We start from the raw sequence: 14,218 nt of genomic DNA, 5'->3' as shown, positions 1-14,218 counted from the left end.
ACATTTCCACTTGGTAGTGGCACACGAAAGCATGGCTTGAGGACCAAAACCACAGCCTTAAAGATTTATTCTCACAAAGCACCTTCCCTCTCTGATAATGACATGGACACGGAAATTTTTGGAGCAAGCTCTAATCGGAACAGGTGGTAACTGACCTGAACTGATATATGCTGAAATTACAGCATTCCTAATCTATCCTTTGTTGGGACCACTATGTAAGACTAGAAGGTGGAGGAGATCTGAAACTCCTAGTGACTTACAAATATTTCAATAAACATCTTCTGACATCTAAAAAGCTAAAAATAGTTCTCCCTTCTAATTTTGAGGGGAACTGCAGATAGCGAATAGCACAACTTCTTGCAGCCCTTTGAGGAAAGGAAGGAAGATCTTCTTGAGGGTGATGAACCTAAGATCAGAGTCCCCAGTAGGCTTAAAGGGCTCCCTATACAGTGAATTTAGTCCTAAAGATAAATACCTTGAGGTTGCAGTCCTTAAAAAGCTAGATGTGCAACAGTCTCTAGCCAGCAGGGGATCCTTTGCCAATCTAATATCCAGAAAAACCAAAAGGGCCACCTTAAAGCGTTAGCAAATACCGCTTGCTCATTTGTACCTGTAGGTAAGCCTAAAATAAAGCTTACCTGTAGGTACATGGAAACTTGTATGGTTCATAGAGGCCCAAACTAGGAATGATGCTCTGCTGGACCTGGTAATCTCAAACCATGCAGAGCTAAGGTTCATATAAAAGAACATCTGGGTAGCAGTGAAAACGAACAACAGATTGAAGAATTTTTGGGGGTTTGTCCTGCTATCTTTTGCAAATATATTAACTGTAAAATGGTCAGGTCCGAGCATGTAGGCCCTTTACAAAATAATCTAGAGTGGGTGACTGGGGACAAAGAGAACGGACATTTATTAAATACCCTCTTCAGCTCTGTGTATACAAAGGAGCATAGTGGAGCTCTTGTCCATAATGGGCATGGTATTGACACAGCTCCAGGTGATCCACATTGGATCACAAATGATACAATCCAGAAATATTTAGACAGAATAAAGGTGAATAAAGCACCTGGACCGGATGGCATACACCCATAGGTCTCGAATATTTAAAAGAAATCTTGCGAGCCAGGAGAAAAAATAAATATAAACAATCTTAATGTTGGATCGCAAACCTCTAACACATAACTACCAATGTGAAAAACGTGAAATAAAAAAGAGCACCAAATATTCGTGACCGATTAGTCAAAAATGTGTTAGAACCCCCCCAAACTCCGAAAAGCACTCTAAATTTCTTTAGTGGAACTGGGTTTTATAAATGTGGTCGGTGCTACAGTTGTAGGAAAACACATTCAAATCCAAGACATAGAGAGTCATTTACAAATCCAAGGAACGGTAAACAATATAAAATAGATCAATTTATTTCTTGTGACAGTACAGGTGTAGTGTATGCCTTAAAATGTCCCTGCAATTATCTATATATAGGTCGTACAAAGAGAAGTCTGAAAGAACGCATGCAGGAACACGTACATAATATAGAGATAGGATTTAAATACCATCACCTATCAGTACATTTCAAAACGCACCACAATCAAGATACAGATAAAATTGAATTTTGGGGTATCACTAAACATTTTTCACACTGGAGAGGGGATAATCTAGTACGTGAAATAAGTAAAAAAGAATCATTTTGGATTTATGAGTTAGGAAGTTTAGTACCAGGAGGATTGAATAAAGATTTTGATTTATCATGTTTTATCAGTGATATATAGATTGGGGAAGGCGCGCTGGATTCACTAATGATATATATACATGTATATATGTACACAGCAGTGGGATAGGGTGTGGTGTATTTGGTCTCACTGTGCAGACACCCTATTATACCAATTCCCCATAGTGCATATTACAGGCGCATTTATATATACATGTGTGTTGGCATATGGACCAGTGCATTTTTCAAATTATTATATATACTTTTTAACATTTTTATAATATTTTGGAATTTATTATTCATTTTTTATATTTCTTTATTTTTATTTTTTAATTTTTATTTTTTAATTGTATTATGGATTAAATTAATGTATTCTTGTAATTTGTAATTTAATTTTATATGTTTCATAATTTGCCTATTTTTGCATATTTTATAAAGAGATATACTCATGATGTGTGATAAAAATAGGATAATCTGAGCTGACTACGAGGCTGTGATGCTATGTACCCCTCCGGGATGATTACAGTGTTGCTAAAATCTTAAGAAGCAATACATTTGTCTCTAGGAAAATGGCTGCCCCCATTAGATAGTCAACAAAATGGCAGAGCCGTGCTTTATAAGCCGGCAATACACGAGTGACCGACCAATCAAATCCCCCTGATGAAGCCACGTGACCAGTGGCGTAACGCGTAGGGGTGGGACTGTGAACGTCACTCGGAGGGAGTCAGTCCGTTAGCCGGACCACGAGCGCACAGCTCCGGCAGTTAGCGGCAGTCTGAGATCACATTTGTACTACCACTATCCGAATACATGTGAGTGTCATACCTGAAAGCAAATAAAAGGCAAGCTTTTTTAAAACGATAAAGCACCATGTCAGGATCTTTTTTGTATATGGAGAACCGCATGGAGACAGGAAGATAGAGGAGTGGCACCCTATGAGAGGAGATTTATTCCATAAATATATGTCGCATTCCATGGATATCTTGTAACAGGAGTTCGTAACAAGCAGGTTCCAAAGGAGGTGAACCGCAAGCTTTAATAGCCTAATTGCAGGCTACCTATGAGGTGAGCGCATATCTTCACTTGAGGGAGGAGTCACAAGCAGTCACCGATTTAATGCTATTTGAAGATTTTTTCAGCACAAAGTCACTTCTTGGGACATTTATATTATATATAATTATATATTATATATTTATATTATTTATTTTTATTTAAAGAATTTTTTATTTTATACATTTGTTTATTTATTTATCACTGCCCCATGCACATTGTTTATTTGAGCTGATTTAAAAGATTCACAAGTATAAGTATTTATGTTTATTAATATACAATTTTTAATATATATTGATTGAAGGGTTGAGAGCGCAACACTATATATATTTTAATACACCCATAGGTCCTTAAAGAATTGAGCTCTGTCATTTCAAAGCCATTGTTTCTAATTTGTAGGGACTATTTAATGACTGGCATAGTACCAATGGATTGGCGTAATGCCAACGTGGTGCCTATATTTAAAAATGGATCAAGGGGGATGGACGTGCAGTAGTGTCGGCTCCGTCCACCCGCCAGCAACATCGCGGCACATACCGACTCCGGGGGATATAGACACCACATTCTGACAGCCGCAGTGTGCCCGCAGCCCACTAGACATGCCCCGCAGGAAACAGAGCTCGGGGCAACCAGGGAAGCTCACTAATTTCTTCCCGGCCGTCATGCCGGGAAACCAAGATGGCGCCCGCAATGCAGGGACACAGGGAGGCAGCAGCCCTTCTGAGGAGGACTACAGAGCCCAGAATGCAGATCCTAGGCTGCTGCAACAGCTCTATCCTGGGGATCCTGGTGAGTTGTCACCTCCCTTATCTCCCACGACCAGGAGCCCAGCCAAATCTAAGCCACGACTGGACTGTGACTCTGATAACATAACACAGGCCCCAAACTTTCCGCATCAGTTACCTCATATGACTATGCCTACTATAGACGCTTTCCCTGCGTCCGATCAACCACTCACCGAGATAAGCATGAAGAACATGCTTGCGTCCTTGCGGCAAACCCTGCACAATGATATATCTGCACCTCTTAATCAGATCACCACCCTAGTGCAGCAGCAAGACCGTAGAATTCGCCATATTGAAACCAACATGGGTGACCTGGTGGCGGCACACAATGATTTGATTGATGCCCATGCGGATCAGGCGTCCGATCATCGAACAAATTCAACTAAAACTAGCTGACTTGGAAGATAGATCACGCCGTAATAATATAAAAATCAGAGGGATCCCCGAAACAATTACTAATGAGACACTGATGCCGTATCTACAACACTTCCTCAAATTACTAATACCAGCACTCTCCGAAGTAGAGACCACGATTGACCGAGCGCATCGACTTCCTAAACCCTCATTTCTATCGGCTTCTGTACCTAGAGACGTGCTTATCCGCATACACTTCTATCATATCAAGGAGAAAATTATGTTAGCGGCTAGAAACCCGCCACCGCTCCCACAGTCTCATGCGAATCTACGCTTATACGCTGACCTATCCAAAGCCACACTCTCAAACAGGAAAAAAATGATATCAATCACTAAAGCCCTAAGAAACCATGGCATTGCCTACCAATGGGGCTTCCCCACTAAACTACTAGTACGGAACCAAGGTAGAATCTATACTGTCAGAAGTCTGGAGGCCGGCCTCGACCTCCTTAAAGCTTGGAGCATTTTGCCCTCTGATTTGCGGGAAAAGACGCCCAGTTCCATTCAAAATATGGAGGCGACCTGAAGGGCGCAAAGGCACATGCTGCACTTATATTATATTACATCTTTCCCCCGGAGGCCATTTACAGGCCCTATAACTGCTGGCACTCGGCCTAAATTCCACGTTCTCTATTTTTCTAGTTTTCATTAGACTCGACCCCCCTGGAGGTTTAGACTGGTTCATATTCCTCCTTTTTGAAGTAGCAATCGAGGCTACAATGGTTACTTGCGTTATTTGCAAGTTTTTTTTTATTGTTGTTTCTTCCTCTCCCATCTTCCCTCTCTCATGGTGCCACCAAATACATACTAAGAACACACAACTTGAAATAATCTACCAAACAACAACCCAACTTGTTCTATACCTAGGAAATAAGTACAATGATTAAGATCACTTCACTTAACGTCCGAGGCCTCAATTCTCCCTTCAAGAGATCGATGCTATCTAGAGAAATTCGGAAATCTCGAACTGACTTACTCTTTATACAAGAGTCCCACTTTACTACGGAAAAGACCCCTAAACTTTATCTTCACAGCTTCTCTCAACTATATATGGCGAATAATACTAAGAAGAAAAACGGAGTAATTATTGCCATTAATGATTCTCTAACATTTACTTACACCTCTTCTATAGTCGACCCACAAGGGAGATATATTATATTGATATGCCAAATCAACGACACTACCTATACCCTGGTGAATTTATATGGTCCAAACAGCAAGCAACTGAGATTTTTTCGCAAACTCTTCAACCTCATCTCCAAGCACAAACAGGGGAGACTCATTATTGGGGGGGACCTCAACGTTCCCAACAATTCTCATATAGACTCATCCTCCAACAAAAAAACTGCCAGCCTTGACCTCAACCATGTTTTACATGACTACGACCTATATGACATCTGGAGATGCCAGCATGGCTCTGAAAGAGACTACACCTATTTTTCACCGCCACACCTTTCGTACTCAAGAATCGATATGTTCATCACTGATAAATGGACACTGCAACACGTGTCATCCTCTACGATTGGTATTATAACCTGGTCTGATCATGCCCCGATCAGCATTTCCCTAGATGACAGCCAACGGTCAGCAATACCACCCATATGGAGACTTAATTCCGCACTCTTGAAATCACCAGAAAACCAGAAGTATATAATGGATGCACATAATCTCTTTTTTGAAACTAATGACACCCCAGATATCTCTATCACCACACTCTGGCTTACATACAAAGCCTACATGAGAGGTATCCTCATTCAACTAAATTCCCGTATTAAAAAACAGAGATCCCAACAAATAGACCAATTACTGGCCTCTATACATGCAAACGAAGAAATTAACAAACAGAATCCGAATTCTTCCTCATCCGCGGCCCTAAATAGAGATAGAAATAACTTACGTGCCATTTTACTACATTCCTATGACACGAACCTTCAAAAAACAAAAACACAATTCTATGCACTTAGTAATAAAACAAACTCCCTTCTCGCCAAAACCATCAAACAAAAAAGACTTAAAAATAAAATCTCCATAGTCCAACATCCAGAGTCGAGAACCCCAATGTCGAACCCACAAGACATAGCTAATGCATTTGCATGTTACTACCAAACTTTATATAACATAAAAGATGACCCAGATACGATACAACCAACAAATCCCTCCATCAAAAACTTTCTAAGTCACACAGCTCTTCCTCAACTCTCCACTTCCCAACTAGACTCCCTCTCGGTACCGATTTCACCCGAAGAGATTGAGAAAATTATAAACGGTTTACCCTTGAATAAATCACCAGGAAACGATGGTTTTACTAATGAATATTACAAATCGTTCGCACCCAACCTTACAACTCATCTCTCCGCCCTTTATAACCATGTAGCTTCTAACGGAGAATTTCCCTCTGATATGCTACAATCTATAATTACCACTATCCCGAAACCAGGAAAAGACCCTCAGTTAGTCCAGAATTATAGACCGATCTCTTTACTTAATACAGACCTTAAAATATATGCCAAGATCATAGCTCAACGATTACTCCCATACCTTCCTACCTTAATCCATCCTGACCAAGTGGGATTCATCCCTGGGAGACAGGCTCCCGACGCGACTAGACGAATTCTATCACTACTTCACCACCTTGAATTTGACAAACAACCATCACTCCTACTTTTGCTTGACGCGGAAAAAGCGTTTGATCGAATCCATTGGCAATTTATGACACATACACTACAGAAATACAGAATAACAGACTGGTTATTATCAGCGATTCTTTCCCTATACTCCAAACCTTCTGCTAGAGTACTTACAAATGGCACGCTTTCACAACCTTTCCCAATATCGAATGGCACCAGACAAGGATGCCCTCTTTCGCCCATAATTTTTGCGTTACTTATTGAACCACTAGCATCCAATCTCAGAAATGATCCAAATTTCACTGGAGTCAATTTTCTTAAGAGTGAACACAAAATTAGCCTCTTTACGGATGACATTATCCTAATGATTACAAACCCCAACAAATCGCTTACAGCAATTCGCACTCATATCCATGCCTATGCAGCAGTCTCATACTATAAACTCAATGAACCCAAGTCTTCTATCCTCAACCTTTCTACACCCGCTGCAACACAGAAACTACTTACTAAACGGTTCCCTTTTAAATGGGAAAAACATAACATACCCTTTTTGGGGATCAAGCTAACCACCAAACTCAGCCAATTATATACAACTAACTTCAAGCCATTACTTGACACAATCCCCCAAGAGCTCAAAAGCTTTCGCTCAAATACCCTTTCAACTCTAGGCCGCATAGCAACTATAAAAATGTGCATACTGCCCAAAATATTATATATTTTTCGCACTCTACCTATTCCAGTCTCCTCCACCTTCTTTTCTAAACTCCAAAAAATCCTGAATAAGTTCATATGGAACTCTAAACGCCCTAGATGCACCACAAACCTCTTAATACGTCCACCCACCAGAGGTGGAGCTGGCCTCCCGCATATAAAATCATACTATCAAGCCGTACTGTTAGACCAGCTCTTCTTCTGGTGGCACCCGTCTCCAGATAAAACTTGGACTGTCATGGAGGCTTCCATGCACACACCAGGCTCATTGACAGACGCCTTATTTGTGCCTTCTGTAAAGTGGCATAAATCTTTACATACACACCCATGCGTGCAAGCTTCTTTGTTAGCTTGGCACGATTTTTTGACCCTCACTTGCTCTCGCAAGGACAATCTTCACATCCTTACATTTTGCATCCCCACACTTAAACTTGGCATCATGGAAAATGCTGGGTATACAATATATCCAAGACCTTTTCAGCACCCAAAACCCAGATTCATTTCAGACTCTCCAAAAGAAATTTCATCTCCTAGATAAGGACCAATTCACCTATATGCGAATAATTCACTCTCTTTCTAAAACAAACATACCACTCAAAATAGAAATCCCGGCTACTGCACATCAATTCCTAAATAGGTCCATATATCTGAAGAAAGGAATATCTACTTTTTATACACTTCTAACAGTAGCGCAATTCACAACATCTTCTTCATCCTTGATTAATTGGGAAAAGACCTTATTACTCCCGACAGGCCCACACCCCTGGGAAACGATTTTCAACATTACTTATAAAGCGTCCAAATGTAGTGCTCACTGGGAATCATACCTGAAAATCCTCCACCAATGGTATCTAACTCCCGTCAAATTATCTATATATTACCCCCAACAATCCCAGGCGTGCTGGAGACATTGTGGGGAAACTGTCTCACTTCTCCATGTGCTTTGGGCATGCAAATCTCTTAAATCTTACTGGAATAAAGTTTTTCAATTGATCTCCTCAATTACAGACGTACCTGTGGCTCCAAATCCTGCCCTAGCCCTCCTTCATATAAATATTGATAAATTCCCTACAAGCTCTCGCACTATTATCTTACACATCCTAGCGACGGCTAAGATCAACATCACCAAACTCTGGCGATCCTCGTCCCCTCCCCTGCTGTCACGCCTGGTGACTGACCTTAATTTGCAGTGTGAGATGGAACGAAGAACGGCCATTCGAAATTCCACGTACCATAAATTTTTATTACACTGGTCTCGATGGTTAAATCACCCCACCTGTTCAATTACCTGATTACTAACTTTAACTTTGTTAGACACATAACTCTAAGATAAGAATAATGGTGCCTTACCCCCCCCCCCCCTCTTCCTTTCTCTTTCTACTCCCTACTTAACCTTATATCCACACTTAAGACTCATATACTCCAACATGGTCCACATAATAATGAGCATACCTCTCATGTAAATATGACTACGATATTAAGTTCCCCGGCCGCTCGGTGGGGACTGGCAACCCCTTCCTACCCATCTCATGGTGTTTTTTTTTATCTGTATATGTGTACCTGTCATTTCTCATGGTTATATATTTGTATTGCAGTTAAAACTTTTTTTCAATAAAAATATTTGAAATATTAAAAATGGATCAAAATCTTTATCAAATAAATATAGACCAGGTTAGTTTAACTTCGATAGTTGGGAAGATACTGGAGAGATTAATAAAAGACCACACAGATGAGTTCTTGCTGGAAAAACAATATTTTAAAGCAACAGACAGCATGGATTCATGAAAAACAGAAGTTGTCACACAAATCTGATTTCTTTTTATGAAGCGGTGAGTAAAACCTTGGACAGAGGGGTGGCTGTGGATGTGGTATACTTGGATTTTGCAAAAGCGTTTGACACAGTTCACCACACAGAGCTAATATGTGTGAGGTAAAGTCTACAGGCTTGGAAAAATCAGTATGTAAATGGATAGAAAACTGGCTAAAAGACCGAATTCAGAGAGTAGTGGTTAATGATTCATATTCTGAATAGTCTAGGGTTGATAGTGGTGTACCCCAAGGTTCAGTGTTGGGACCCTTACTTTTTAATATATTTACAAACAATATAGGGTCTGGGATTAACATACAGTTTCAGTCTTTGCAGATGGCACCAAGCTTTGCAGTAGAATAACATCCTTAAAGGATGTCTCCAACTTACAAAGCGACCTCAATACACTGTTTAATTAGACAACTATGTGGCAAATGAAGTTTAATGTTGATAAATGTGAGGTTATGCACTTGGGGACTAAGAATATGCATGCATCATACATACTAGGGGGAATACAACTGAGGGAATCAATGGTGGAGAAGGATCTGGGAGTTCTGGTAGAGCACAAGCTTAATAATGGCATGCAATGCCAAGCTGCAGTTTCTAAAGTGAGCAAAATCCTCTCTTATAGTAAACGAGGTATAGACTCTAAAGAGAGAGATATCATATTACCCCTGTACAAATCATTAGTAATACCTCATCTGGAATATGCTGTTCAGTTTTGGGCACCAATTCACAAAAAGAACATTGGGGAACTAGAGAAAGTGCAGAGAAGGGCAACCAAACTGATAAGAGGCATGGGGCAGCTCAGCTATGAGGAAAGATTGGAGCAACTGCATGTATTCTATCTTGAGAAGAGGAGATTAACTACTTCCACGTCACCCTACAGCAGAAATACTGCTACAAAGTGGGTCAGTTGCGCAAAATCACATATATATACACGTGATTTAGCAGTTCCGGGTAGGGGGCGCGTGCAGCCCTACCCGCGTGGCCATTCACGGCCTCGGCTGTCAATCACCGGGTCCCAGCGGGTTATTCCCCGCTGGCATCCTGTGATCTCTGAGAATTACCGAAGTGAATCCTGCACACTGCTTTGTATGGCTCTGCATATTAGAGCCATTCACAACAGTGTGCTTACAGTGGAAAACACACACACGACACACAGTTAACCCTTTGATCACCCCACATTAACCCCTTCATGCCCAGTGCCATTAGTACAGTGTCAGTGCTTTTTATTAGCACTGATCACTGTATTGATGTCACTGGGATGTCAGTGACACCACGTTAGTTCCACCCAGTGTCATAATGCCAGCTGCAGTCCCACTATAAATCGCTGACCGCCGCCATTACTAGTAAAAAAAAAATTCCAGTATATATACGGCCATTTGTAAACGCTATAACTTTCAAGTAAACCAATTAATTTATACATATTGGGATTTTTTAGCAAAGACATGTAGCAGAATACATTTTGGCCTACATTGATGATGAAACTTGATTTTTTTAAATTGTTTTACTGGACATGTTTAATAGCAAAAAGTAAAAAATATTGTGTTTTTTTTCTCAAAATTGTCGGTCTTTTTTTGTTTATATCGCAAAAAATAAAAACCGCACATGCAATCAAATACCACCAAAAGAAAGCTCTATTCATGGGAGAAAAGGGAAGTAAATTTCATATGGGTGCAGTGACTGCACAATTGTAACTTAAGAATAACACAGAGCCGTATTGCAAAAAATGGCCTGGTTAAGAAGGGGGGTAAATCCTCTGGAGGGCAAGTAGTTAAGGGGGGATATGATCAACATGCATAAATACATCAGTGGTTCCTTTAGTGAACTCGATGTAGAGTTATTCACCCTTAGGTAATCATAGAGAACATAGAGAACAAGGGGGCACTCTTTACGTCTGGTGGAAAAGATTTAATCTCCAAATACGGAAAAGTTTCTTCACAGTAAGAGCTGTGAAAATGTGGAATAGACTCCCTCAAGAGTTGGTTCTGGCCAGCTCAGTGGAGGCCTGGATTATTTCCTAGATACACATAATATAACTGAATACTAACATTTATAGGTAAAGTTAAGCAGGGATTATCTGATTGCCTCTTGGGGGATCAGAAAGGAATTTTTTCCCCAGCAGGAATAAATTTGACCATGCTTTGCTAGGTTTTTTGCCTTCTTCTGGATCAACTGTGTGTATAGGATTAGAACTTTTTTTTGTTTTATGGTTGAACTGGATGGACTCTTTTGTCTTTTTTCAGCCAACTTCAGGCTTCCAGGTCGCTGGCACAGAGCACAAAATTAGCCTATTTGCTATCGACATGATATTGATGCTCACAACCCCTCAAACATCTCTAGCAGCAACATACTCTTACAATTCAGCTAAATTTCATACTAAATTAATTTAGAACAGAATACGAATTAGAACGCAATGCCATACCAAGTCAGAACTTAAAACACTGGCTATGTAGCATACATCCCAAATCCATTATACCCATGCATCTCCCCCCTATTATTATAGCAGTTACCAAAATATGGCGTAAATTATTATCACATGCTTGGACAACAACTCTGACCTTCATCATTAAACTGCCACTATCCATTATACAACTACTGATTCCCGACCTTAACCTATACATATGGCCTAAGCAGACCTTCATACACTTAAACGATCTGTTTGCCCAGGGTCAGATCAAATCTTTCTTACAATTGAGATTGGAACTGGGTTTATCTCCTGGAACCCAATACCAATACCTTCAAATAAATCACTGTCTCCATCACAATCCCCATCTCTAAACACTTATACCTCAGCAAGCCTTAATCTTTTATTCACCCACATATAAGAATTCCAGAGGTATCTCGCAATTTTATAATATTCTCCAAGAAAAAATTATTTTATGATACTCCTGTCACTTCCATCAATGGAAATTGGATTTAGACTGCAATTACTCTGCACACCAATGGAAAACAGCACTTCTCTCTATAAGGCTACCAATTGTACCTCATTATGAGAACTAACACAAAGTATAAATGCAGTGCAGATACTTCACCCAGATTATGATAGCTAAATTTTATGATCATTTATTCCCTGAATGCTGGCGATCCTGTGGAGCAAATGGATCGTTATTGCACATCCTTTGGAAATGCCCAAAATTGATCACTTATTGGATAGAAGAGAAGTGTTCTCTGTAATTACACAAATAGTACTCAAACCAACCTCACCTGAATTGTACTAATACTAAACTTAACTATTGAATTTCTTCCTCGTCCCCTAAATAAAATAATAACCCACATCCAATTAGCTGCAACACAGAACATCACTAAACTCTGGAAAAAACCCTAACACCCTGTCAATACAAGATGTCATTAAGCAGGTTCAAGACCACTATACTTACGAAACAACTCTAGCAACTGATAGAGGTACAGTATTTACCGCAACCTTATACATAATTGGGGACCCTGGTCAATATGGTACAAATCATATCTTAAATTATTATTTATCATCTAGGTGGGCATAGATATGTTCTCATCTTTTATTTCTCCCTTACCTTTTGTTTCAACTTCTTCATCTCCTATTATTTTTCAACTCTAAAGCCCAAATTACTAGACTAGACATATGCAGGTATGGTTTATGTTTTATAACTCCTTTTATGTTTTCATCAGAATATGCCAAGCTAGGCACTGTACACATTGCTCAATGTTTTATATACTACTTAATGCACGATCCACACTATTTTGTACTATTTTTTTTTTTTTTTTTTGGAGGGGGGGGGGGGGGAGTTTCTACCTCTCGTTTCATTATCATGATACTAAATAAATTAATATTACTTAATTAAAAAATGGCCATCAATAATTTTGGTGAGGGTACTGGGTGATGCAGACCTTGCTGGGTCTGAATAGTAAACCTTCCCAATTTTTGAAGATTGAGGCTGATCAGGACATGAAGGTGTGCACCCTACAAGTCTACAAACACCATAATAGCTCTTTGGGAAATTAAAATTTCCATGTGTAACCTAAATGAGATACTTTTTAAGTTTATAATCATTCTGAACTCCTCAGAAGGTTTTTGTACTAAAAACAGGAGAGTGAAACCTCAAATTCGCTGGTTCTCTGGAACCTGAATAATGACTTGTTGACCAGGCGAGCAGATCGGTAATGAAAAATGCTGGGGCAGGAGTTCTAAAAATTCTAGATTTCTGGCCACACCTGTGGAAGCCAGAGCATGTACTAAAGAGAAAGCAGAAGCATTCCAAGCTTTTTTGAGAAGTGACTCAGCCTTCCTATCCATCTTTCGGCAGTTGGGAAAGAGCTGTACCTAATCTTGGACATTTAAAAACAATTCCTCTTCCTATCAAAAGGAAAACATCTTTTAAGTACTCTAGACATGTATAACTTATCTGGCTATTTCTACTCTGTTAGAATCATATCCTTAAGAGATTGATGTATAGGAAACGCTTTACCCTTACATTCCTACAAAAACCCTATGCAATTCATTATGGGTTGACAGGATCAGTTTGGAATCGTCAATCTGTTCAAACATGTAAATAGCTTTCAAAAGCTCAAATCGGTCTGTTCTACCAGAAAAAGGTTTGAGCTGCACTTACTCCACTCATCTTCCCTTTCTGGACCAGATCCCCTTCCAAGGAGATAGCTGAATTCTCCCCTTTTTTCAGATCAGAAACTGCCCGAGAATGAACTGTCCGCAGTTCAAGAAATGGAGAAGTAGGTGGTTTAGGGTCACAAATCTTAACCTGAGAGGCAGATTTAGATGTCTGAAACTGGCTGAACAGAATTACAAATTGTTTGTCAGGTATGAAGGCTAATAGTTATAGAGAATGACCTGTGTATTTAGCCTGTTTTCCTTTACTTACACTTTAAAAAAACAAAAATGAAAATTCCTTGTGTTAATGGATAGATTTTGCAGGCCAATCAATCAGAACTAGAGATGAAGTTGTACTCTTTTTTTTCTTTAGTCCAATGAGTTGAGGGCCAGTGCATTCACCACAGCGCAGCACACACAAAGGGGCAGGGAGCTGGTGACGTCAGTACCCTTATATGGACACTGAAACACAAAAAAAAAACCACTGAAAAACAAACACACCATGCAGCAGAGGGTAGTGTTGAAAATTAA

The 14,218-nt window shown here is 39.8% G+C and overlaps 1 protein-coding gene across 3 annotated transcripts in view; it reads right to left on the bottom strand.

The window, feature by feature from the left end:
* RPGRIP1L (RPGRIP1 like) overlaps positions 1-14,218 on the bottom strand; it is a 433,499-nt gene that overhangs the window by 393,742 nt on the left and 25,539 nt on the right. The window lies entirely within an intron of this gene.

This window comes from Staurois parvus, unplaced genomic scaffold, assembly GCF_062004578.1.
Source record: "Staurois parvus isolate SC_StPar_1 unplaced genomic scaffold, SC_StPar_1.0 ptg000499l, whole genome shotgun sequence".
NCBI lineage: Eukaryota > Metazoa > Chordata > Amphibia > Anura > Ranidae > Staurois > Staurois parvus.
Note: the sequence above shows the minus strand (reverse complement) of the source record. Positions and strands in the feature narration are given on the sequence as shown.